The 27,498-nt window shown below is 37.8% G+C and overlaps 1 protein-coding gene across 1 annotated transcript in view; it reads left to right on the top strand.

The window, feature by feature from the left end:
• The first annotated feature begins 1,572 nt into the window (after positions 1-1,572).
• LOC150090812 (CKLF-like MARVEL transmembrane domain-containing protein 4) overlaps positions 1,573-27,498 on the top strand; it is a 90,848-nt gene continuing 64,922 nt past the window's right edge. The window contains exon 1 of the mRNA XM_090380162.1: positions 1,573-1,665. The gene's annotated coding sequence lies outside the window, so the exon portion shown is untranslated. The remainder of the gene's footprint in view (positions 1,666-27,498) is intronic.

Genomic DNA, 27,498 nt, shown 5'->3' with positions numbered 1-27,498 from the left:
ACATTGCAGAACTTAAGTAGTTATTCATTGTCTTTAAAAATATTACATTTATATATATTTCATCTTTCTTTATCATTAAATTAGATGAATCCTATAATGTCTTTAGCGATTTTTAAATTTGTTGTATGACTTAGAATGTATGTACAATGATCATAAGGCGTAAAACAATTTGTTTTTATTATTTATATGTTTAATATAAATTTTTGTAATGCAGGAATATGCAGATATTCAGACACTTATTTTTAAAACCAAAAGTAATAGGTAGTTTAGCAGAAAGCAGTTGGTTCCTCTTTTTTTCTTGAATGTACCTGCTGACTAAAAATCCTGCCTGTCTTGCTGCTCAAAAAAAAAAAAAAAAAGATAAAGTGCAGCCATTATCAACCCACTGCAGGGTGGTGGAAGTGGTTAGGAGCGGGAGTGTAGTAGCACTCCTGACCACTCAGCTACAGAGGCTGTTATCATTAGCATTAGCATTAGCATTAGTAGAGGCATTTGATGCAAGAAAGCAAGCTTATGCAGCATCAGCCAAAAAAAAAAAAAAAAAGTAACATAAATAAATAAAAATAACCACTTCCACTTCACCCCTCTGTTCGTTCGAAATACCTGTCCAGCTGAGCCTTAAACTTATTTAGGCTATCAACTTCCACGACAAGGGATGGAAGTCTGTTCCACCTACCAACCACCCGCTGGCTAAAGGCAAATTTCCGCACATCTATCCTACATCTGTCTTTCCTCAAGTTGAATTTATGCCCTCTCAGGTGATTATTCTGAGCAAGAGGAAGAATCCCATCAGCATTGAGCATGCTCAAACCATTCAAGGCTTTGTACACCTCTATCAGATCACCTCGCTGGTGCCTAGTTTCCAGACACTGTAATTCGCAAAACTTAAGCCTTTCTTCGTAAGAGCACCCCTTTGTCCCATTCACCAATCTAGTTGCCCTTCTCTGTACTCGTCTCACTACTACTAATAATAATGCTGTTATTAGTTTTATATAATAATTTTTAGAATTTTGTGTTTAATTATTAAAGGTAAAAAAGAATTAAACTGCTAATGTAAACGTTGATAACAAAGGTGAAAATTCTCTTTCGGAAATTGGTAAAGAACTGTTGTTGCGGCCGGCCATTACTCATTGTACCACGACCTTTGGCATATTGTTTATTTTGGCCATTAGGTAAAAAAAAAAAAAAAAGAGTAGAAGCCACTGTATTACTGCTTTCACAAGTCAACAGGCGAACATTCAATGGATGAACCAAATGAAACTGTATTAGTTAAATCAGCTGTCGAATTTATATGTGGAGATTATTGTAGTAATTACTGTTTTTCGATTCTTGAGAACTATACATGCTGGTACTTTCTTGTTTTCAGTGCTGCTTATATACAATTAACCAAATTAAATTGGTTCCTACTAACTTCGCTATTGTTCCTATTCGGCAATACAGCACTTATTGGTTTCCGGTCGTGTTATGATTGTAAGCTTCCTTCATAATTCAGTGAGGGATGGGCTTTTTTTGGGCTGAAAATTCAATATTTTTAAGTTCTTTTAAATTAATAGATTCACCGTTGAGAATTATAATGGTTTGTGGGTAGGAAGGTAATGTAAATTAATGAGGTATAATAGCATTATTTTTTAGTTTGGTGGGTGGATAAAGTTCTTATTTTACAGGGTAAGTATTTCTTAATGTTACTAATTTATACATATCATTTTACCTTTTATTCCGGAACTTCTATTCTGTGCTGTCGGTTGAATCGTCGATGTTTGTATTACTCGTGTCAAATGTTTCGTCTGCGAACCTCTTAGCTGGGCGTACTTCTGTCAGATGAACTCTTTCTGACCGGATATATTTCTGTGTATAATGTATGTACGTTTGAAATGTAGGTTGTTCACCAGCGATATAAGTGTTTCCTATGGTTGTCGTCATGGAAAATCAAGTGATGATTCAATCGATTTTAGAGTACGTTACCTCTTGACGTTATTTCATATCTTTTGATATATTTTTGACCGACAATCATTGGAATAGAGGCATAAAAATAAAAATCTGGTCGTGTTCCGGTTCAGTGCTTCTCAAGCTGTGAGTCCCGCTTCCCCTAGGCCAGGGGACGCAAACTTATTGCGCTCACGATACCGGTCAAACTCTTAATACCGGTATTTTAAATTATGATACCGGTATTCCAAAAAAAACCCCCATTTTTCTCAATAAATTTTGATGACAATTAGGTGTAATGAAGTAAGGAAAAAACAAGTAATTATTATTATTAACCATATTTTATTATTATTATTATTAGGCATATGGTGCAAGGAAGCCTGAAGCTTATGCTGCACCGGCAAAAAAAAAAAAAAAATTCCCTATTACCCTGAGAGAGAGAGAAGTAGAAAGGAATCACCAAGAAAAGGAAGAATGATGATATCTAGCCCCTGATAGTGCAAGGAAGCCTGAGGCTTATGCTGCACCAGCCAAAAAAAAAAAAAAAATTCTGAATTACCCTGAGAGAGAGAGAAAATGAAAGTCAGAAGTAGAATGGAAGGGAATCACCAAGAAAGTGAAGAATGATGATATCCAGCTCAGGAACCTGGGTGTGCCAAGCCCATACTCACCAGATGAGAGCCCCTGGGGTTACTTGAATTCATGTTTTAAATCAAACATTTATTACAATAATAAATATTTTAAACTGTATGTTTAAATTATTAAACATACAATTATTCTAGAAAAAAAAAAATGAGCGTCCACACTACCTGTCCGAATAAAGTGAGCTCATAAGTAACTCAATAGTGTTATGGTTTAAACTGAATCTAATTTTGGTACATATTTAATTTGCGGCAGAAAACGTCCTTTTGGTTCTGGGTAATACTCCAGAACACGGTGCCCCTTTGACAATTACGTCGAGAAGAAGAGGGGGAAAGCAGTGACGTACGGTTCGTAACTCCGCCCACTCACTGCGTTCCCCCTCTTCTTCTCGACAACTGCACGTGGCGAATGTCACGCGACATAACAGTATGGCGGAACCGAAAAATAACGAAATTATCGGCAACAGCAATTTTTTCGGAGCAGCAGCCAAAATAATTGCAAATTAAACACTAATTTCGTTCTTCAAAACGAAAAAAAAATAATGGGACGCAGCAAACGACCAATTTTAGACAAATAACTGGCGAAGTCCCGCAAAAAGGTAACCTACCATTTTTAATTAAACACAAACGAAAGACAATTAAAAACGTAATTCCCAATTCAAAAACGTTCTTCAAAACGAAAAAAATACAATGAGACGCAGCAAACGACCAATTTTCGACAAATAACTCACGAAGTCCCGCAAAAAGGTAACCTACCATTTTTAATTAAACACAAACGAAAGACAATTAAAAACGTAATTCCCAATATACATTTTTTTTTTCGTCCAACGACTGGTTTTTGCTTGAATCCTTCCCGAAGTCGCATGAAAACCTAACCTTTTCTGGCTAAACAGAAACGAAAGTCAATTAACACGTGCAACGAACAATAAAATTGCTCTTTGCATAAGCACAAAACGGCAACATACAATTTTTTCTTTTTTTTTTTTAAAAAACGCAACGGACACACTACTACGTTAATAATACGTGAAAATAACACAGAAATACAAGACAAACTAAACTCGCCTCACAGCAGCAAAAAACAAAGAAACAGTTTACCAGCAGGATGGAACGGGATAACGACAAAATGAAAACCACGAGGCAATAACCAGAGAAGTAAGAGCTCAGCACCGTACGCACTAAAAACCAACATTCAAAAGAAAGAACACGCAACGAATTTCGCATTTAGCGCTCCAGTGACGTCGTGTCACGTGCCATCCACGTGAAACGAAGAGGGGACGCAGTGAGTAGGCGGGATCAAAACCTGTCAGTCACTGCTTTCCCCCATTCTGACAGCCAATTACAAGGGGGCACCGTATATTGGAGTATGGCCTGGGTTCTGTGCTGATTGGTGCTTTGTACTGAAATAGTCGTAGAAGAGTTGCAGTTTAACCCCCCCCCCCCTTATTCCTTCATCTTCAAAAAATCTTATTTCCTTTTTATCAAAAATAAAAAATATTTCCTTTTTTGACTTTTTATGGCACTATATCATTATTAATGACATAAAGGAACTGACAGTTAAGCTTGGTGAGGAAACCAAATCTAAGTTGTGGGGGGAGGTTATTTATTTATTAATTTTTATTTCCCTGTACCTTAGTATTGCCGTCAGTGGCCATTGTTATGATTTTTGTACAGCAGCTCCCCTCAAGCACTAAGCCCCACAAGCTACCTGACTGCATTAAAAAAAATTTGAATTTCCAGCAGGTGAGGATATCTCCCCCCAATATGCGAGTATATATAGCGTATATATATTATATGTGAGTTGTCAGTTTCTCAAGAGCAATGACACAAATATAAAACAAAAGTCATTTATCATACAGTACATAACTGGTATTCATACACATCTAATCTATCCATTTTTCTCATTTAATCTGTTAATATATGCCAGGGGTGGCCAACTTAATTTGTGGTGCGATCTACTTTTTTCCTTCAAAATATGCCATGATCTACCATCTCAAGAATTCCATTGCACATGGTTAAAAAAGTTAATCAACACATATTGAAAAATTTTGTTTATAAATTTTAAAATTAAATACAATTCAGAATTCTTATTTGAAATTCGTACATATTTATGTGAAGTTTGTCTTTGTGTCATATGCCAAGCTTTCAAAATTGGGGATGTACTGTGATAAGGCCAACCATAAAGAATCTTCTGTATGCAAGTCCGTAAGAGTAGAGCGATCCTTCGTCTTTGTTTGTTTCAAACACGAAAAGGCCGATTCATGTAGATATGTGGAACCAAAACAGGAATCTAAAAGTTCACTGCATTTTTTTACATTTGGGTACTTTTCTCGGCAGACATTTCCAAAAGTCTTTCTGATGAGCTGGCTTTTAGGAAAATATCGTTTCGCAATGTAATAATTTCATTTTTAAGTAATATTTTCTCCGTGAAAAAAGCAGCTAATTTTTTCTGAAATTTGTTTCGTATCTAAGTGGACATTAAATGGATAAGAAATATATTGAACAATGTCTTCAATTGTTTTAAAATCACTGAATCTGGTTTTAAAATCATCCAGAACTTTGTCAATTTCAGAAACATATTTCTGACTATTAAATTCAAAAACAGGATATTTTTGCAAATGAGCTTGCATATTTGCAAAATGGTCGAATTTTTTTTCTTTGAGATCCTCAGCCATTGCCAAAAATTTATATTTATATGCAGAAATACTACTAATCATGTCACCCACATTTTTATTTTTTCCTTGTAATTCCAAATTCAGATCACTTAATTTACTGGTAAAATCTGCCAAAAAAGCCAGATCACACAACCACTCTTTTAAATAACATTTTAACTAAACATGTAAAAGATAATGAAAATAATCATGGAATTAAATGTTTATTGCATAAAACAGTGGTTCCCAAACTGTGCGCTGCAGAATATTTAAAATTTGAGGAAAACAGCGATACTCGACATCCCGGACACCGTGCCTTGAGTGACCGGGGTTCAAGCCCGTGACTACTGAATACGGTGCTGTTTCTTGTATTCTGTATATTTGTGAACTCCTCTGACCGTTTGGTCGTCCCAGAGTATAAACAGAAAATTTATTTATTATTTACTAGCTCGAGGAAGTTCATAGTTTCAACATTTCTTATTAAGTTGTTTGGACCTAACTACTTAATAAATAGAACTGTTAGGTATTTCTTTTGGTCTAGGTGTGCCATGAAAAAATTACTGAGACACTAAGGGTGCCGTGAACTGAGAAAGTTTGGGAACCTCTGACATAAAATACACAACGAAGAAACAATTTGTTACTGAAATATCTGAACAGAGTCGTTTGAACAGTGTTGACTTTTTTTTCTTTTCATCAATCAATTTCTGATAGCCAACAACAATCTTCTCTGGGCCCTGGAAAAATAAATATCGCAGAGAACCTCAAACCTTTTGTTTGAGGGTCTCTGCAATACGAAAGATTTCATTTAGTTCTTTTACCGTTATCTCCTTCACGGTAACATTTTCATCTGGCTCATTTAAAAATTAGAAATTTTAAATGCAAGTCTGCATTGACGTTAATAGCAAGAGACAAACAAGTGACACGTCTTCTTCCGATGGAACACACTGAGGCGGGCAGCAGGCAAACGTTTGTTTATTGCCCGTCCGACATGAGGTAAGCTTAACGTGCGATTCAAATCTTTTTCAACTATCACATAAAAAAAAGATCGTGTTAACTGGAAATTTGCATTGTGAAAAGTGGTATAATTTTTTTTTTTTCGAATAGCTGTAACTGAAAACGCATTAATTGAATGAGCGTTATGTGAGGCCTGGCTGTATTTATTTTTTTTTGGCTGATGCTGCATAAGCTTGCTTTCTTGCATTTTATGCCTCTGCTAATGCCAACTCCATTCTGCATGTACTCTTTGTACATGCAGAATGGAGTTGCTGTTATATTTAATATAGAAAGTTGATTTCAAAGATATCTGAATATTTTACATAGTTGATTCTAAATATCTAAAGTTATTATAGCAGCCAAATATATAATGATTTAAATAAGAGCTATAGTTCTAATAGTGAAATATGAACTTTGGCTTGGTGTATGGGTAGCTTAACTAGATTTGTGGCCAATGGCCTTGCCATTAGGGCAGTGGTTTTTCGACAATTTTTTTAATAATGGCACCCTTAAGTAACTTATTTTATTTTGTGGCACCCCTATTCAATTTTCTGCCTGTTAGATCTGATTCTGTCTTTGTATATGCATAGCTAATATAAAAAAATGTTATATGATCTCTCTGTATATTAAAAAAGTTTTCCTCCCAGTGATATTTATTCGGGGCAGTTACGTCACTACCAATGCGCAGGTAAATAATTACAAGGGAGTTATCAAAAAGTTGGTAATGAAGATCAAGGTACCTGATTGGTACCTTGACCTTCATTAATGACTTCCTGAAACAAATCAAAGCCCCCATCCACACAATTGTTTCTTCATTTCTCGAAACAAGAAGTCTGATGGTGCTAGGTCAGGGGAATAGGGTGGGTGCTGCAGTAGTTCGCAGCTTTGAACTACTGCATAGTAGAAAGATGCAGTTTTTAATAAGTTGTCTACATATTCAGTAACTAAAGTGAAATTTCATTCCCATAGGTGATTGTACACTAGAGGTGGAACCCGGAATCTGAAGGACACAATGGTTGACAAAGTGGAATATCAAGCGGTGATCAAGTTCCTGCATTTGCAGGGCAAGAAAGCTCAGGAAATTGACAAATATATGAAAGCTGTGTATGGGCACAATTGTCCATCCTGTGACACTGTAAAAAAGTGGAAACAGGAATTTCAGTGCAGTCGTACAAGTGTCTTTGACGAGCCAAGAGAAGGAAGGCCATTAACATCTACAGACAGTGAGACAGTTGCAGAGGTTCAGCAGCTGGTGGTGAGTGACAGATGTGTGGCAATTAAATTTCATTGCAAATGCAGTGGGACTTAGTTATGGGTCTGCCTATTTTACATGACCATCTGCTTCTCTGTCTAAGGTCTCCACATAACGGGTTCCAAGACTGCTGATGCCGTTGCAAAAGCCGTTGCCCAGTGCAGCTTCGAACTACTCCAGCACCCACCTTGACTTAGCACCATCAGACTTCTTGTTTTGGAAAATGAAGAAACCATGTGTGGATGCTGCTTTGATTCATCTCAGGAAGTCAGTCATCAATGAAGTGGAATCGTGGTTTCATGCAAAAAAGTGTGGACTTCTATGATAAAGGCATTAAACAACTGATCCATAGATGGGAGAAATGTATTACTAGCATGGAGAGTACATAGAAAAGGATTAAAGTTCCTATGAAATTTCACCTTTCTAGGGCTATTATTTCTAGATAAGGGTACGAAATTTTTTATACTCCCTGGTACATTGTCTTTCATTGAAAGACAGTTGCCTCCATAACATTCACCAACTTTGTGCACGTGCTTCACTGTCTAATACGTGACCACGCCTGGTATCATTTGATGTTCCATTTTAATGTCAGCTGATGAAGGGACTCGATATAGTTTGTATATTTGTAAATAGTTTAGTATTTTGTAAATATTTTGGTCCTCTTTCGAATGCAACAATATTTCCCATGCATTATGGAACCCGAAACAAAAAGCCTTTTCATAAGTGACCTGTGTAAACGCAGGTAAATAATTACATAGTGATATTTATTCGACCTTGAGAATGCCGTGTGGTGGGGTAGCCAATGGGAGAAAAGGGCTCGGTACAAGTGGGCAGGGCAATTACGTCACTACAAATGCACAGGTAAATAATTACATAGGTCATTTCCTGATTAGATATTGATCAGTGGATTTTGATAGGTGTCTTTTACATAGAAAAGATTGACTTATTCCGTCTTACCTCTACATTTTACGTAGAAAAGCGTGCGCAGGGATTGGCAAGCAAAGCAAGCAGGGGGTGAAGCCCCCCTAGTAATTATAATAATATCATTATAAGGATGTACCTCTTTATAATGAAATATATATAAATTAAAAAAATAGTTTAAGTAACAAACCCAAATTACATGGCACTCCTGGAATGTTGTGGCACCCCAGTTGAAAACCACTGCATTAGAGTAACCTTATTATTACCCTCTTTTTTCCTCCCCCCCACTTTGTTAAATTCATAAAATTGCATCATTTTATTCAGTGTTGTATTCACTGACTGTCTCAGTGCTATTCTCACTTTACAGCAATCAAGGGAACATCACAACAACCTACTTGATCAGATTCAGAATATGCTTCCAGCTAAGGAGGTTGAAAGTAGTAAAATTTTACAACATGGCTAAGGCAAACCTGACCTGGTGGCATACCTAGCAATAAGAGCTGATAATGCAGCTAAATTCACTGTAAAACCAGTTGACACCTATTTTAATATTCCTCATTGACTACAGACAGTGCCGGCCTTAGCAAATGTGAGGCCCAATTGGAGCATGCCGGCAGAGCCCCTTGAAAAATTCAATATTAATCCCTCAATGTTCTGAAATAATGAAAAACTAAAATATTAATAATTGTTTATTTTTATATTATTACAGTTTGTTACAATTGACTAGAAATGTTGATAATATAAACAAAAACTAATCAGAAGGATATTTTTTCTTGCCCATTTATCGGCAAAATCTTTGAAGACTTTCTCAAAAGTTAAATTCCTTGCTGATGCTTCTCTTTCAATGGATAAAATAGCAAGGCTAGTGAGTCTCTCTTGAAGCGTTGTTGACCTTAGATATGTTTTAATTAAATAATTTATTAATAAAATAATTTGTATAATTTAAATATTTATTATTTAAATAAAAAAATAAATTATTTATTTAAATGTTTTAATAAACTTTAATCGGGAAAAGCCTCTTTCCCCAGACACTGGAATCGTTAAAAATATTCTTAGCGATATCAATAAATTCGAAAATCCAGTGGCTCTTTCATTAGTTGCGAGAAATTGTAAAATATTTAAAGGATTTTCGAAGCACAATTCTGGAAGAGTTAGCTTCAGCATTTTTATTTCCTCCACTAGCATTTGGCCATCAATATCTGCCACCTTCACATACGACCAATTTGTTGCCCTCAATGATTTTAGCATCTGAAAGTGCAGATTTCTAAATCTGCAGCATGTTTTCCTAACTTGTCCTTTGGAATTCTTGGAAATTTGCCCAAGAAACCAAAAAGATTGTTATTAATTGACTGCTAGAAACATGACTCTAGATGACTACATGCACTCTCTACATGACTCTAGAGAGTGCAAAGCTTTGTCTGCGATTTTATTAAAGCAGTTTACCTTGTAAGCTTCCTTAGGATTTGTTATGAGTTCATCAGCAGGGTGGTAATTGAAGTGCCTCTTTCTTTTTTGTAATCTTTTTTGTGCGAAATTCTGGAGATACTTCCAATTCTGTTGCAAGTTCTGTGGCACCAATTAGTCTGCGTGGGTAGCACAGTGGTATCGTCACCATCCTCCCCACACCTGGTGGAAAAGGCCCGGGTTCAAATCCCGCCAACGATGTGAGGAACTTTAATGGACTTTTTTCACTCCGTGGCTAAGTTAGTCGGTCTCAGGTGTAGATAGCAAGGTTCTTACCCCCAGTAACTGGGGTTTTTTTCCTGCAGCAAAACAGGCAAATCGATCAGAGAACACACGCAATTTATAGACACAAATACGGGTATTAATAATAATATTTTTTTTGTGGCACTAACTAAGATTTGTTTAAAGCAAGTCTGTCTATACTTTTACATCCAGTGCAGAAGGTTTTTAAATGAAGAAGAAAGTGCTGTAGCAAGATCTGTAGAATCACTTTGCAGTTCTTTATGTGAAACAAAAATCATATCATGCTAAAATACTAAAGGAATGAGAAACTTGTATTCCTTCATCTGGTTAGCTAGTGATTCAGCTTCACTTCTTGCTTGCGCATATTCTGATGTTATTTCCAAAAGCGCATCATCAAAATTACCAACTTGATACCTTGCACTGATTTCGACACTCCCACCTTGTTTCACAGAAAGGCTCTACAGAAAGACCCTTCACAGAAAGACCTGGGAATAATTGTGCAGTCAGATATGAAGTTTTCTGAGCAATGCAGACAGGCTGCTAGGGCAGGTCATGGGGTTTTGTCAATGATATATAGGAATTTTGCTAGCAGGGAAAAGAAGGTGATTGTCCCTCTGTATAAGGCAATGGTCAGGCCACACCTTGAGTACTGCGTACAGGTCTGGAGGCCTCATTTTAGGAAGGATGTAGATTTGATTGAGCGTGTACAGAGAAGAGCAACACGATTGGTGAGGGGAATGAAGGGATCCTCTTACCAAGAGAGGCTTAAGTTCTGCAAATTGCAGTGGCTGGAGACTAGGCACCTGCGCGGTGATCTGATTGAGGTCTATAAGGCCTTGAATGGGTTGAGCACGCTGAATTCTGATGGGATCCTCCCACTTGTTCAGAATACGAACCTACGGGGACATAAGTTCAAATTAAGAAAGGATAGATGTAGAATAGATGTGCGGAAATTTGCCTTTAGCCAGCGGGTGGTTAATTGCTGGAACAAACTTCCATCTGTCGTTGTGGAAGTTGATAGGTTAAATAAATTTAAGGAGGAACTGGACAGGCATTTGGAGGGTATGGTATGATTTTTTTTTTTTTTTTTTTTTTGGCTGATGCTGCATAAGCTCCTACACTTGCTTTCTTGCATCAAGTGCCACTACTACTACTACTACATATTTTTGGAAAATGACCATTTCTTTGTTGATGCTGAAAAGAGCACGTACAGACGTTGATGTGTCCCAAAAAAAACGTCATTGCATCAGGACAGGTTTTGGCCATATCCCCTATAACTAGATTGTAACTGTGACAAGCATATGGTGCAAAAAATGCCCTTGAATTTTCCTGTAAAAGTCATGCCCGAACACCTGAAACTTTTCCTTTCATATTGGCTCCATTGTCATAACCTTGCCCTCGGATGTTATGTCTAATCCTAATATTTTGAATTCCTGTTTCAGCACATTGTACAAATTTTCTGAGGTACTGCTCTTTACATTGATAAATTTTATGAACTGTTCATACACACACTGACTGGTGTATTGGGGAATGTTCCTTTGGAGACATATCTAATTGTCTGGGACGTTTGTTCCTGATTAGTGCTGAACAGAATAAAAAAAAAATTTTTATTAAGGTCTCCCGTAATTTTTTTTTTTTTTTATGAGAACCCCAAACACGAGAGGTATTATAACCTATAGTACTTAGTACCGTGCTTGGGTTGGAGGTTGAGAAGACGAAAGAAGATATTTGTTGATATTGGACTTGAACTTCTGTAGATTGTAATTTTCAGGAAATACGTATGAAGGAAGGTTGTTCCAGAAAACGGCAGTTGAATGAATAAATGAGGAAGATGAAAAGTTGGTTCTGTGGGTTTGAAGTTGGACAGTAAATGGATGTTGGCTGGTGGCGGCACGTGTTCGGACTGTTTTGAAAGAGAGAGCGGGAATTATAGAAGCCAATTCAGAAGAACAGTGCCCATGGAAGTATCTGTAGAAGAGGCATGCAGCAGAAACAGTGCGTCTATGAGAAAGCGAGTGGAGAGACTCTGTTAGAGATGAATCATTAATTAACCTAACTGCCCTCTTCTGAATGGAATAAAGAAGCCTGAGAGAGGTTTTGGGGGCACCACCCCAGATGTGGGAACAATATTCCATGGCAGGGCGGATTTGCGATTTATACAGAGTGAGCAGCTGTTTGGGAGAAAAGTAACGCCGAGAGCGAAAGAGAAAACCAAGTTTTTTAGATGCAGAGGAAGCAATATTTGTAATGTGCTTGTGCCAAGAGAGATTAGAAGTCAGGGTAATCCCCAAAAGAGATATATCATTTTGCCTAGAAATCGGAGTGTCACTAAAGATAAGCATAGGAGCAGAAGAATCCTTTTTGCGAGATATAAGACAAGATTGAGTTTTAGAAGGGTTGAAATCAACTAAGTTGTCTTTGCCCCACTGGAGAATTACCTGAAGATCGGCATTTAAGGAATTGGCAGCAGATTTTCGAGAAGTTGAAGCTGATTGAGCTGGACTAGGTTTCTCAAAATGGAAAGTTGAATGCAATGTGCTATCATCGGCAAAACTATGGATAGGATTACCAGTCAATGGAAGAAGGTCATTGATATACAAGAGGAAAAGAGTGGGGGAAAGAACTGAACCTTGGGGGACACCGGCATTAGTGGAGAAGTTAGAAGACAGAGAGCCATCTACCATCACCCTCAGTGAGTGATCAGAGAGAAAACTGGATAACCAATTACTAAAAACAGTTGGCAAACCATAAGATGGAAGCTTGTTTAGAAGACCTTTATGCCAAACACGATCAAAAGCCTTTGAGATGTCAAGAGCAACTACTTGTGTTTCACCGAACCTTTCCATTGAATTAGTCCATAAATGGGTAACATAAGCCAGAATATCACCAGTGGATCGACACTGACGGAATCCATACTGGCGATCGTTGATCAGACGGAAGGTTTCTAGGTAGTTTAAGAGTTGGCGGTTAATTGATTTCTCCATTACTTTAGAAAGAGTAGAAGTAATTGCAATGGGACGATAATTGGATGGGAGGGATTTGTCACCCTTTTTAGGAACTGGCTGGATATGAGCAAATTTCCAAGCAGAAGGAAAAACCTTTGGAATAAGAAAGTGAAAAAAGGCGGCAAAGAATAGGAGTAAGTTCAGGAGCACAGGTTTTGAGAACAAGTGGAGAAATACCATCAGGACCTGGAGCTTTCTTAGCATCAAGGTTCATCAAAATCCTTCTGATATCCTTTTGACGGAAGACCACAAGAGGCATTGAATGGAGCGTGTTAGGAATGGTGAGAGGTGTTTTACCAAGATCATTAATACATGAGCTCAAAGAAAAATGGGATGCTAGCAGGTCAGCTTTATCCTTGGCTGAAGTGACAACAGAACCATCTGGTTTGGACAGAGGTGGGAGCAGAGATGGGCAAAAGTTGCGGCCAATAGCTTTGGCAAGAGACCAGAATGCTCGGCTACCATTAGGGCAAGAAGCAAGTTTTCTACTCTTAGCCTGTTCAAACTCTAGTTTGGACTGATTAATAACTGCTTTACAATTGTTGCGAGCTTTGGTGTAGGAAGAAAATGAAACTGAAGAATTGGAAACAAGCCAATTACGATGTGCAATGTTCTTCTCTTGGACAGCCTTAGCACATTTATTGGAAAACCAAGGTTTAGATAAAGGACGAGATTTTAAAGTGGAGTGTGGGATAAAGGATTCCATTCCTGCAAGAATAATTTCACTGACACGATCTGAGCAAACGTTGACATCAGAAGTTTTGAAACAGTAATCAGACCAAGGAAAAGAAGAAAAGAAGTCTCGCAGGTCATCCCATTTTGCATTCTTGTAATGCCAAACAATACGAGGTTGGGAATAGCCATGAGATAAAGGTTCCATTGGAGAAGAGACAATCACCAAGTTGTGATCTGAAGTGCCTAAAGGAGCTCTCACTTCGACCGTGTACTTAGAAGGGTTGTTTGTGAGAAAAAGATCAAGCATATTGGCTGTATGATTAGGATTGTCCGGTATTCTTGTAGGTAAATGAACAATCTGTGCTAGGTCATTAGTAATTGCATAAGCCTCAGCATCTCGACCTGCTGGGTCGGTGTGACTAGAAAACGGAAGCCAGCTGGAGTTGTGAACGTTAAAATCACCAAGGAAAATTACCTCACTGTTAGGAAAGTTGGACTGGAGAAAGTCAAGTTGCAAAGAGAGGAAGTCAAAGAGCTCCAAGTGATTAGTGGAGTTGGGAGAACGGTAGAGACAACAGATGAATTTTACACAATGAGGTAGAGAGATTTTAAGCCAGAGAAGATCAAAGAGAGGAGATTCCAAATTGCCAAGTCTCTGACAGGGAATATCAGAACGGACATATGCACAAGTACCACCTTTGAGGCGAAAGGAATCATACAGCAAATAATTTGGACATCTGAGATGAGCAGTAGTTGAATCAACTGATAACTGAGATTCAGTCAGAAAAAGTACATGGGGTTTGGAAGACTGCAAGTGGAAATGGACATTGTTGAGATTAGAATTGAGACCACGTATATTTGTGAAATGAATTAGGAAGTCCTTGGGAGGTTTAGATCTTTTCGCAGATAAGCTTGCTGTATTATTTTGACAATTCATGGTGTATTCAATAGTAAGAAAAAGTGGGTGGGACATGCTGTATGAAGTAATGAAATTTTTGGATATGGCGTACATGTGGTAAGAATATACCCAGATCCTTGACATAACGTGGCCTCGACAATGCTCCCCACATACACACTACTCGGACTCCCTCCAGTCACTATCTGGCAGAGTAGAGGTAGCAAGATTATACACTAGCTGATCCGGAAGCTTCCTAGAGAGTTACCAATAGGTTCAGTCCGGTGTACTAACTAGCGGCCGGCCTGCGAACACAGTTTTAGATCTGTACCCTTGAAATGTAAGGAATATTGGATCTCGCCACGACATTCATCATAACCTCAAAAATCATCAATCATACTGCATGATGGAAGAGATAGGGAAGGGTTGGCCGGAACTTAGCTCTAGAGACTAAACATGGGTTCCACCACTTCAAGCCTCCAATAAGCAAAGTGGTGGTATTTCGCCGGTTGATGAGAGTCATCTACCACCTAGTACTGCCTGGTAACATAGAGGGGCGGCGTTCCTCCATGCGGTGTGGGCGCCACACCTCGACCCCTGCTTACGTTGGTTCACACCTGGGAGGTCACCCACCATGTACTTGTGCATGAAGGTTATACCCAGGATTACTAACAGTCCCACCATCGTGAAGGTGCAAGCAGAGGATTTGGCTGTCATAGACCGTCCGGACTTCGCCGAAATTGGGTCCACTTTGACTTGAGTGTCACCCGAATATCAGTTCCATCAGCGTTTTAGACTCCCAGGTAGCAAGAACAGCTTGTCTGGCATATCTGAGAGAATGTCTGTGACAACCTCAAGGACCAAAATTGATTACATCTACCCATGTGTTCTCTGGTTGATTTGTCTGTTGTTGCTATATGAAAAACCTGTTTCTGGAGAAAAAAACACAGTTTCTGGGGAAAAAAATTCCTTACAATCTACGCCTGAGACAGACTAACTCAGCAATGGAGCGAAAATACCCCATTAAAGTTCCTCATGTCATCGACGGGTTTTCGAACCTGGGCCTTTTCCACCTGGTGTAGGGTGGACAGTGACGATACCACTGTGCAGACCCAGGGCTCCAGAAGCTGATTATAGCTTGGAGTCAGTACCTTTACCCAGACTTCTAGGATATGCAAAGGGCACTAAAATAATCTTTCTGCCCGGAGCACAGGAATACCTTAATCCAGCCCTGTTCCTGATGGCCAATATCAGGTGTACAATCAAGAATAACAGCAAAATACTCGGCAGATTTTATTGTACTAGAAATATTCCTTTTCTAGTGCTTCCGTGGACTCTATTTTCCTCTTCCTTTTAGCGTGGCTGCTTTGTGTGCTTTTTTTTTTTTTAAAAATTCTAAGAAGAAATTATAAGGTAACAGACAATTAGAAAAAATTTTCTTGCATGTTTTGTTTCAATTTACTTGTTGTAGAATAACGAAATTTATACAATAAATACACTTTGCGCTTTATCAGCGATCAAATGTGGAACTCCATAATTCATTAAACTATAAAGCTGCTTATATTTAGCGTGTTTAAGAGGTGGCTGTGAGAACAATAAGAAAATCTGTTTCGTGGTAGACACTCATTGACACTGCTAGTTGGAGTGAATGATTACACACTTGATAAGAAGCAGACAGGGAATCTCAGCCTTTAATTTCTTATACATCATTGTTAATTTAAACTATTACGAATGCATTGTCAGTATAAGTGCAATAAGTTGGTGCAACTTTAATCCATTATTTCTTAGTGATGATTTCAGATTCATATATTTCTTCTGCAATATATTCATTGAGTTTGATTATGTCAAGAAAAGTTACCACAAATCGATTCTTGAAATTCGTATAGTACCGTATTACAGTTCCCAACATTTTTATAACACTAATGTCATTACTTTCATCGATGATTAAACTAAAGTTTCTATTTCCTAAATCAGATTTTAAATTATCCATGAAATGTGCTGCTATAGCATTGCATATTATTGAAGTACATTTTGTTCTTTGCAGTTTGAAATCCTTACCCTGCTGTCTGAAAGCGAAATTCACAAATGTCACTCAAATGATCAAATACCCAATGCACAGTGAACAGCTGTGATCAACTACCCAATGATAACTATGATCAATTACCCAATGCACAATGCATAGCTAATGAAAAATGCCATGCTGCTTTCTGCCTTTGCCCCGTCTGTATCGCTAATTTTTTTGAATGGCAGTATCTCTGATGCTGAAAACTAAAGGCTCTTTGTCTTTCTTGTGATTAATTTGTAATTATTATGCCTTTCAATATCACTTAATTTGGCTGTCAGCGTGCATGTACAATATTTACAAAAAACATTTTAAATAATCACCATCTAATTTGCAGAGTCAGTTATATTTATCATCTCTAATCCATTGATTACAAAAGTTTCAGAGAAAGGAAGCTGAAGAGTTCTGAGTGATTGGTGCAAATTCATATTATAATATCTTCCTCCAATCTGTAAATGATCCACCAACAAATTTTCAATAAAAGAAATACTGATATCAGAGGTAATAAAATTACAAATTTTTCTGTCAAATTGTAACAAAATGCAAAGAATAGTAAAAAAAAAAAAAAGCTTTCCACTGTTCATTGTTGCGAATATGCAGCATTTACATTGTTGATATTCTGGTACATATTTTCAATCAAATCATCACTAGCGCAGATCCCCCAGAAATCTGGAACACGTACTTTGTGTGCCCAGTACCAAAATGTAAAGGCACCTCCGTAGCCAGGTGGGAAGGAGCAGCAGTGCGTAGCACATGTTTCTTGATTAGACCGGGGTTCGAGCCTGTCACCACCAAATACGGAGGATGCGGAAAGGTCAGGAAATGACCACCGCATATCCCGGAGCAATATGGCCTTAGTTGCTAATGCTCCTAAAAAAAACCAAATAACAAATAACCAAAATGTAAACGTCCGAAGGACTACAGGCCGATTGCCATCAGCTGTGGATTCCTGAAACACTTCGAGAAGGCCATTAAGCCAGCATTTACAGAACATTGCTTCAACCTCAGGCCTCCCTACCACCAAACAGTAATTAAAGGCAGGTCTACTAGTACCAACCTGCTTGACACACAAGAATTCAAAGAACCCTCAGCGGTTGAGCGCAACTTGATGTCGTCTTCTTCGATGTACCGTATTTCCCCGAAATTTGAAAAAAAATGTATTACATAAAGTTTTTGAACTCAAGTTTTATTCATCATAAAATTCATACAACTCCTCATTACTTGAATTCAGCACTGTACGAAAATCTTTTCTGAATTTCTGGGCAGAACGTGGCAAAACGTAACCTAATATACTGGTAACAAGTGCGAAACAATGAGTGCAACGACAACAAGCGGGAAATGCAAGTAAAAAAATCTACAACCACTGTATAAGACACATCCAGTTTTTAGACCCCAAATTTTTCGAAAAAAGGTGCGTCTTATACATGGGGAAGTAAGGTAATAGCAGCATATGTGCCAGTATTGATGCATTAATACATATCTTGGAGAACTATTTCAACGTGACTGGTAGTGCTCTACGAATTTTACAAGCATTTCTAAAATCTAGACAGCTTCTAATCACTCATCAAAACTATCAGTATAGGTGCCTGGTCACTAGAGGAGTACCACAGGGAAGGGTCCTTTCCCCCTTACTGTTCGCTGCAGCCCTTGAACCCTTCCTTGCTTCATAACAGGACTTTCTATCTTATGCGGACAACATTAAATTCTACATAACATCATCTAATCCTAATCAAGCAGGTACCATCAACCAACTGGCCAATCAAAAAATACAACTAGAAATGTATCTAGAACTTAATCACGCTAAATCACCTTTACAAACGAAAGGTTAAGTAACAATATACAAATTTGTATCGCAGGGGAACTTGTAGCAAAAGTCATCTCACATAAGGACTTGGGCTTAACATGGGATAAGGGCCTCACATTTCAGCAGCATCTAAGCATCACCAAAATGAAGACCTATGCAGCAATGTGGCTGCTACGCCAGTAGCTCACAGGAATACATGATCCTCAGCTAATCATCCGATATGTCCAACGTTGCCTTTATCCCATTCCATTATATTCCTCCATCATCTGGTTCTCAGCGCCCAAAACCCACCTCATCAAATTTCTCGAGACAGTATACCATCTCTAGTTCGGTGCTCTACTTAACGTTAGACGTGATGCCTTGGAAACATCAGATTGCTGCCCAAAATATTCTAACACTCACTAAACTCATAACCGGACGCATAGATGCCCCGAGAGTGGACTACATCGTTTGGACTTCAAGGACAGTAGGACCTTGCCAGATGGACCCTCTGCTTCCTCTTCAAACAGGGCCAGACATCTAGGTCACCTAAGTGCTATGTTCCCTGGAAACACTATCCAGCTTATCAACAGACTAGCGATTGATCTAGGCAAGTTCTGACTCAAAAGGATACAGAATAGAGAAACTACAGGAAACTTTCACATGGATGGAGTTATGACTTCTACTCCCACTGAAAAAGCTGTACCTAAATTTGTTTACTGTTAAATCAGCTACTAAAATTTGTAAATATTTCATATTTATGGCTGTTATTTATGTAAGTTGACCTTGTTACTCCACTGATTGTAAAACTGATTTATATTTTTCATATTTAATGTAAACTTGTTTGTTTATATAGAAAGTAAATAATTAATTGTATTATGGATCACCCTCCTGGCTGAATGGCCATGTAAGGGGTACAGGCCATATTTATTGGGTTAATAAACTGATTTAATAATAATAATATTTTTATTTTGTCTATAAATTGCGTGTGTTCTCTGGTCGATTTTTTTTTTCTCGTTTGCTGGACGAAAAAACCCCCAGTTTCTGGTGAATAAACTTTGCTATCTACACCCGAGACCAACTAACTCAGCCATGAAGTGAAAAAAGCCTATTCCTTGCACCATTGATGGGATTCAAACTCTGGCCTTTTCCACCCGGTGTGGGGAGGACGGTGATGATACCACTGTGCTACCCACGTAGACAGCTTAAGCCTCAGGCTTCCTTGCACCATATGGCTAATAATATATTATTATTACAAACTATACAACGTTTGACAATCGCCGACGTCATGGACCATTCATAATTTGTGAATATCCATAATGTAAACTTATGAAAACTGGAATGATAAATTCACTTACATTTAATAATAAAATCACTTATTACAGAATTACTACAAAGTTAGCATTGCATTGCATACAAAGCAAATCAATGCATACTACTTCTTTATTCAGAGGTGTGCATTCATTGTTCACTAAACGCAAAAAAAAAAAAAAAGTGCGGACAAGAAAAATAGCTTTAGGAAATTCATATTATATCTTTCTCTGATCTTTTTCTATCACAAGTTGGAAAAAAATGGTAGTAATGAATAAATTTTTTCATGTTCTGAGAAACTTAAAAATGTAGAATCACAGAGTGGTACATGATGCTTGCTAAGAGCTGCAAAATTTTTTTCTGCCAGTAATGCAAATGAAAATCTCTGATTGGCTGAATTTTTTTGTTCCATTTCCCACTCTCTTTCCAAGTTACTCCTTCAATTAACTTTGCAACAAATTTTCCCACCACAAACGAAAACAGAACAGATACAGTACAAGTAAAACAGTTGTAAAATGTATTATTCATGGCCAGTAACAAAATCCGGGTCTTGTTGGCTGTACAGAAACAGAGCAATAGACAAGGGTAGAATGTTTTTGTGAAAATGGGAAATGGACCTCGAAACAATAAACTTAATGCTTTATAGTGACCGAAGTAGACACTTTACTTTGCCGGGCCATTGCTTATTCCCTCTGTGAACACCACAGGATAAATGCTAATTACAGGAAGGGTCCCTCCCGATACATTGGTCAGGTTCAGAATGCCATATGTGAGGATCAAGCGAACCATGATTGAAATGCATCTCTTGTTAGCATAGTAATAACTCATTCCTAGTCCTTTCAGGTTTTCATTTCATATAAAAAAAAAAAGAAGAAAAAAAGCCAAATCTAGCATGATAGGCATTAAAAAGGACAATGTCTGGCCCATACCTAAAGTGGGGTATACACGTGGGAAATTAATTACTTTTGATATTTCAAGGGATGTGTAAAAACTTAAGTTTCTTACATTTAGCTTCAACGTTTCTCTTCCACTTTCCTCTCATTTATTACAAATAATTGAGCCCTCTGTTAGAATTCAATACACTTCTGGCATCCCCTTCCCTAAATTTCCTAATGTGTGAATGTAGATGCAAAATACCTAATGATTTGTTAGCAACCCAAGCAGCATAACAACAGTTAAACCATTGATATCAAGTTGGCCAATGTGATTATTCCTTTCCTTCTAATATTTAAATTAGTAAATACACTGAGTGATCACTGAATTATGACCACCCCTATGAAAACCGAATGCGACCCGTTGACCATGTGAGGTACAAGAGTGCGGAATTAGTCGACTTATGTAGCATAGATAAGGTGTCAGTAGTTCAGTAGGTAGTAAAATTCTGAGCGTGATGGGTAAAAGGGAGGATTTATCGGACTTTGATAAAGGAAAGATTGTGGGTGCTTGATGAGCTGGTGTCTCGATATCCCAAACGGCTGAACTGGTGGGGTGTTCAAGAGCCACCATAGTGAATTAGGAGTGGCGTAAAAATGGTCAAACAATGACCCGACGGCAAAACTGCAAAGGTCAGCGAAAAGTTGATGTTAGAGGTGAGCGCCACGTCCGACGACTTGAACAGGTGCAGCACTGTTGAAGAGTTGACTACCCAATATAACCAACATGGGCCAACCCGGAACAATATCTGGCACGACCATGCGTCGCATGTATGGGCTATACCAGCAGATGACCCTTACGGCATCCTCTCCTAACCAAGGTTCATCGGCGTAAAAGACTTGCCAGGTGCAAAGAGCATGCAAGTTGGATGTTAGAAGACTGAAATGAAAGGTGTGCTGGTTAGGTGAGTCACGTTATTTACTCCACACCGTGGATGGTCGTGTACTGATTTGGTGTCAACAACACGAGGCTCTTGATCCATCATGCATGGTATCAAAAGCGCAGGCCAGTGGAGGCGGTTGTATCGTGTGGAGCATGTTTCACTAGCAGGAACTTACTCCTGGTGCATGTGGAACAACGTATCGGTGGTCTCTGCTATCGTCAACTGCTTGCTGTGTACACCCTGCTATGTTCACTTTTCCCAAATGGCGATGGTGTCTTCCAAGATGACAATGTGCCGAGCTATCGGGCACTTGTTCAGGAATGGTTTGAGGAACACAGTTCTGACTCCAGCACATTGAATGGCCTCCGAACTCCACCGATATCAATCCCATAGAGCACTCATGGGACGCTATGGAAAGGCATATCAGGCATCTTGATACACCAGTCACCTCCATACCTGCATTGCTGACCGCATTACGCACAGCTTGGTTGGTCATACCTGCCGAACGCTTTAGACATCTTGTTCAATCAATGCCACATTGGATAGCTGCTGTACTGAGGGCAAAAGGAGGACCAATGAAGTATTAGATAGGTGGTCATAATTCAGTGTTCACTTAGTGTAAGTCTCTGCTGTTTTTCCTTGCATCATTTGCCAAAGACCTCTTATAATCTGCCTTAAGTTCTCCTTTGTGACTTGATAGATAATTTATATCTGCTGTAGGGTTTCTGTATAACCTGATAATTTATATGCATTTTTCTTCTCTGCCACAAGTCTCTTTAGTTCACCTGACACCTATTTAGGTCTAAGCCTTTAACAGTATTTTCTTAGTTAGTATAAAAAGCCTAGTAGCTTCTACATTTACTTCCCTGAATGCTTCTGGAAACATCATCAGATGGTCCAACTGTATAGAATTTAAAAACTAAGACCACTATAATCACCTGTATTGAAAGCAACAGCTCTTCTATTTACCTCTGATGGTAGTTACATCTTTAAGTAAATCCCACATCAGTACATTTGTCACTGCCATCTAGTGGTTGTTTTATCTGCAGATTTTTAATGCATGTAGCATGCTGATAACATGCATGCATTTCAAGTATAATGTTTCAGTTAACAATGAAATTTTTTTCCCTATGTGGTTAGTACACAGGATTGAGGTCAAAGCCAAGAGGATCGTTGCTATGCAAATAAAGTGACAGACACTGCAAGTCTTTATGGTTTGCAATGGCAGACAAAAAAACTGCATCACTTGTGAATTTTGAAAATGTGTTTTGCACTGTATTGTGGGTTGCAGAAATGTTCAAAATGCATTTGTTAGATGGGATATATATCTCTGTGAATGAAATCCAATAAAAAGACCTAACTGCCATATGAGAAATCATACAAATGGCAATCACGACAACCAAACATACATTTTATTGCATTTATTTGTACAAACTGAAATGACAATTTCCGTTTGCAATAAAATGTATGTTTGGTTGTCACGATTGCCATTTGCATGATTTCTCATATTTCCATTAATTATGCATCTTACCCTTTGGGAAGATATTTATAATAAGTCCTCAATATTTTGATGTTCCTCCTCGAGCTGCAATTACAGCCTTGCAACCATCTGGCATAGAGTTAATCAACTTCTGGTTATACGGTTGCCCAATTTTGTGGTACCACACCCTTACAATGCTCTCCTTCAGCTGAATCTTACTTTGCTGGCTTCTGAACATTTTTACCATTCTGAACATTATGTACCAGCAATTTTCAATAGGGTTCAAATCTGGACTGTCGGCAGGACAGTCCAGATTTGCAGTCTGTGTTATGCAGTTAGGATGGTATGACTCTGATTTTCGTCTTCTGACATATCGCTTCCCACCTAAGCCATGCAATAAAATGTATGTTTGGTTGTCACGATTGCCATTTGCATGATTTCTCATATTTCCATTAATTATGCATCTTACCCTTTGGGAAGATGCATAATTAATGGAAATATGAGACCTAAGCCATGCAGGTTGAATTTCGATTCGTCAGAAAAGATGGTGTCCCATTGCTCTTTTGTCCATGAAACATGCGTTTTAGCCCAAGCAAGTCACTTCTTCCTCATTTGTTGGGTCAATAAAGGCTTTTTCTTGGGCGGATAAGCATGCAGACCACATTCCAAAAGCTGTCTTTGGATAGTTCATGCACTTGTTTCAACACCAGAAGCCATCTCAGAGTCCAGTTTTAGATGGGGAACACTAGCATGGCGATTACGAAGGCATAGCTGTTTCAAATTTCAATCTTGGGAAGGTGTAGTCGCTCTCTTACAGCCTGATCTAGGTCTTTTCGTCACATTGCTGGTGTCATGCTTTAATTTCAGCACCCAGGATATTGTTGACTGGTGGCAGCCTATTTTATCAGCGATAGCATGCGTAGAAAGCCCTTCCTGGGACAGAGCAACAGCTACACTTTTTTTTCTTGGTGTCACGGAACATATGGAGCCATGCTTATACCTCTGCAAAACAGGTCACTAATGATCATGTATACTCTTCCAATGCTGTATTTATAGAAATGGCTGATGCAATACCTTTTGCTTTGCGACAAACAAAATGACTAATCAAATGTTTCATTACAGATTTTACTTTTTTTAAGGTGATGCAGTTTTTTTGTCTGCCAATGTAGGGTTGCCATTATAATTTCTTTCTGTAGTACTGCATTCTTAATACAAATGGAGATACTCTGATATTTGGTTCTCCATGAAAGTATAGTGGTTTTACCCCTTGTTGCTTCTTTGGAGAGATCTGATTTAAAGTCCTATTGTAGACTGGAGTAATTTTTGAATTTTTAAAGGTTTCTTCAGTTGGGTTGTAGCTTAGCTCATCTCTCTATACAACTCTATAATTTGGCAATAATTTCAATAGAAAACAATCTTTTGAAAAAAATAAACATAAATGAAATAATTAATAAATTCACACATTTTAAAGCAAGGAAACAAATTTTTTTTAACATTATAGTTTTCCTTTTATTTTATTATTGTGGGTACGATTACTGTGATTTCGAATTTAGTCATTTTCAGAATTTTAGAATGATTTTGTTATTTATTTTTTTGTTGTTTCATTATATTATATGTGAGATATGTTGTAATTCTTTTCTTTTTCAATAAATTAATAATTATTTACGCCTTATTTTATTTTTTTAATCCAAATGTTTTGGGGCGGCAAATTTGATTTTGCTTACTGGTGGCGCATAGGGTTGCAGCAGCCCTGCTTGTATAGGCAACTCCTGTAACAGTTAAACTTCTCACTGCCCATATCTCTCCTTCCTTCTGGGATAGCTATGCCTGGAGGATCCCATTGTTTAATCTCTACTCAGGCCTGGAGCAGTGCCTTCTTCATTTATGCCTTCACCTGTCCAGCCATTTTCTCCCACAGCAGATGCTATTGTGCATCCTAAATCATGTATACAAACAAATACTCCATTACCGTTGGCCATTGACTACCTCCCACCACCCCCTTGCTCATAGCCTAATGATTTACATCCCCAGCTGATTTGTTAGGAAGCTCGTGCACTGTTTATTCATTTAATCTGGTCTTAAGAACCCACATAATAATACAGTACTGTACTGGTATTCAGACCCGAGGTTTGACTAGACTAGACTTTTTTTTTTTTTTTTTTTTTTTTCCTAGTCCCGATAGTTCAGGCACTATTTAATTTAGCACTTTCCTGCAACTGTCTGGCCTTGGCAGCTTTGAGGGTTGTATTGTAGCCTCTCAGTTTTCTTAGCTTGTAGCTTCTTTTTAGTTAAAAGATATTTGATATTTTATTTTTAAAAATTAGCCCAAGTGCTGTTATGGGATATTGTAACATGCACTTTATTTATCTATTTTTTATATTTTGTGATAAATATTCTCTCTCTCTCTCTCTCTATATATATATATATATATATATATATATATATATATATATAGAGAGAGAGAGAGAGAGAGATTTATATATATATATAAATATGTATGTATATGTGCACTGTGCTGCCACTTTATTAGATACACCCAGTGGTGAGCTGTGAATATTTTAACAATGGGCTCGCACTTTTGGCGACTTTTTGATGTGAAACATAAAACCATCTACCGCTCATGCTCGGCAGACGCACGACTTTTTTATTCTTTTTTTTTTTTTTTTTTTTTCACAACTAGGGAAATATAATGGATAAACTTTTTTTCATGATAAAATTTTCAAGAAAATTTTTTAAAAATTGCCACATGAAATTTACTTCTTTATTAAAGGAAGAAACTGTACGGTAAAAACTGATATGTATTTCGTAGTCTTGGTTATCATAGTTGACTTCATTGGTACCGATTGCTTTACAGCTCGTATTCTGTCTTTCTCCTTTATTATTGTGTTCACTGTTGACACTGACAAATTTAAATTCCGCGCGATACTTGTTCATGTTTGACTGTTTTCACACATTCTTATTTTAAATTTCTGATCCGAATCGATTGCGTTCATTTTTTTTTTTTTTTTTTGATGGATTTACTAAAGTACCGCTGTCACTTCTTTTCTTAGTCGCACCATAATAACGGTCAAAATGAAATTTCTGTAAAGAACTTCACAGGGTTAAGGAGAAAACTCACTATTATCACCCCACGCAAGCTCACATTTTACTAAAGCACATTTCTGGAAGTCACTGCCATAAAACAAAAACAATTTTCACTTTCCGGGTTATTCGGCTCTTCTGTGCATCTAATTATAAACGGGTAGTAAAATCTATCGTATTGCATTTGCGATAATACCGATAGCTGGAATTCTGTGGAATTTTGCGTTATTATGGAGAAATATGTGTCCCTTAACTGAAATCTTCAGTCATATAAAAAAAAAAACAAAAAAACTAAGAATCTTCTCTTCATTCCTATTGTTACTCCGTATCCCGCTTGTGGAATTTGTGCCTGCCGTGATCGTCATTATTGATTTCTTATTATTATTATTCTGTTAAATTTTACAATTCAAAGAAAGAAAAAAAATTGAATGAAAAAAATTAACATAAGTTCGAAGTTACGTAAGTCGGCGATTTACTACAGTACTGTATATCCAAAAAGGTTCAGCAACCTACGTAAAAAATATGGCGATGGATAAAAAACTTACCACGCCTCCGTAGCCAGGTGGGAAGGAGCAGCGGTGTTTAGCACACGCTTCTTGATTAGACCGGGGTTCGAGCCCGTCACCACCAAATACGGAGGATGTGGAAAGGTCAGGGAATGACCACCGCATATTCCCGGAGCAATATGGCCTTAGTTGCTAATGCTCCTAAAAACCAAACAACTACTCGCGTGTCCAATACGTTGTTTCCCTTTATTTTTTTCGATGTCGATTCTAATATCTAATAGCTTCCCTTTATTTTTTACAATGTCGTGCATGGTTTGGTCACCAACATTATAATGGTTCTTTAGAGATTTAAAGGATGCACCGTTTTCAAACTTTTGAATAATTTCAAGTTTTTGTTTAATTGAAAGTGCAATCATTTTACCCATCATTTTTGCGATTTCTAAACAAAAAAAATAAATAAATAATAAACTACTGTATCGGATTGCGAAATAATCTCCCAGTGACGACTTTATAACGCCCTGCTTGTCGCTCATTTGCGACTCGCAAAACATCTGTTTATACATATTCTAGTTATTACTTGAATCTTATGATTTCGTTTTTTTTTATAATTTATTTGGAGCCTTGAAGTGTCCGGGTTAAACCGATCCCGGTAAATCGAGAGTCTGCTCTGTGTGTGTGTGTGTGTGTGCATGTGTGTGTGCATGCATGCATATATATGCACACACACACACACACTTGAACACTACTTTTAAGCCAATGTTCAGTTGTGACAATGCTGCATTTATGCGGCGCATAAATA

This window comes from Mastigoproctus giganteus, chromosome 1 (assembly GCF_048544385.1).
Source record: "Mastigoproctus giganteus isolate SK-2022 chromosome 1, ASM4854438v1, whole genome shotgun sequence".
NCBI classification, from domain to species: Eukaryota; Metazoa; Arthropoda; class Arachnida; order Uropygi; family Thelyphonidae; genus Mastigoproctus; species Mastigoproctus giganteus.
The sequence above is the reverse complement of the archived record's forward strand: the minus strand, read 5'-3'. Positions and strand labels throughout refer to the sequence as shown.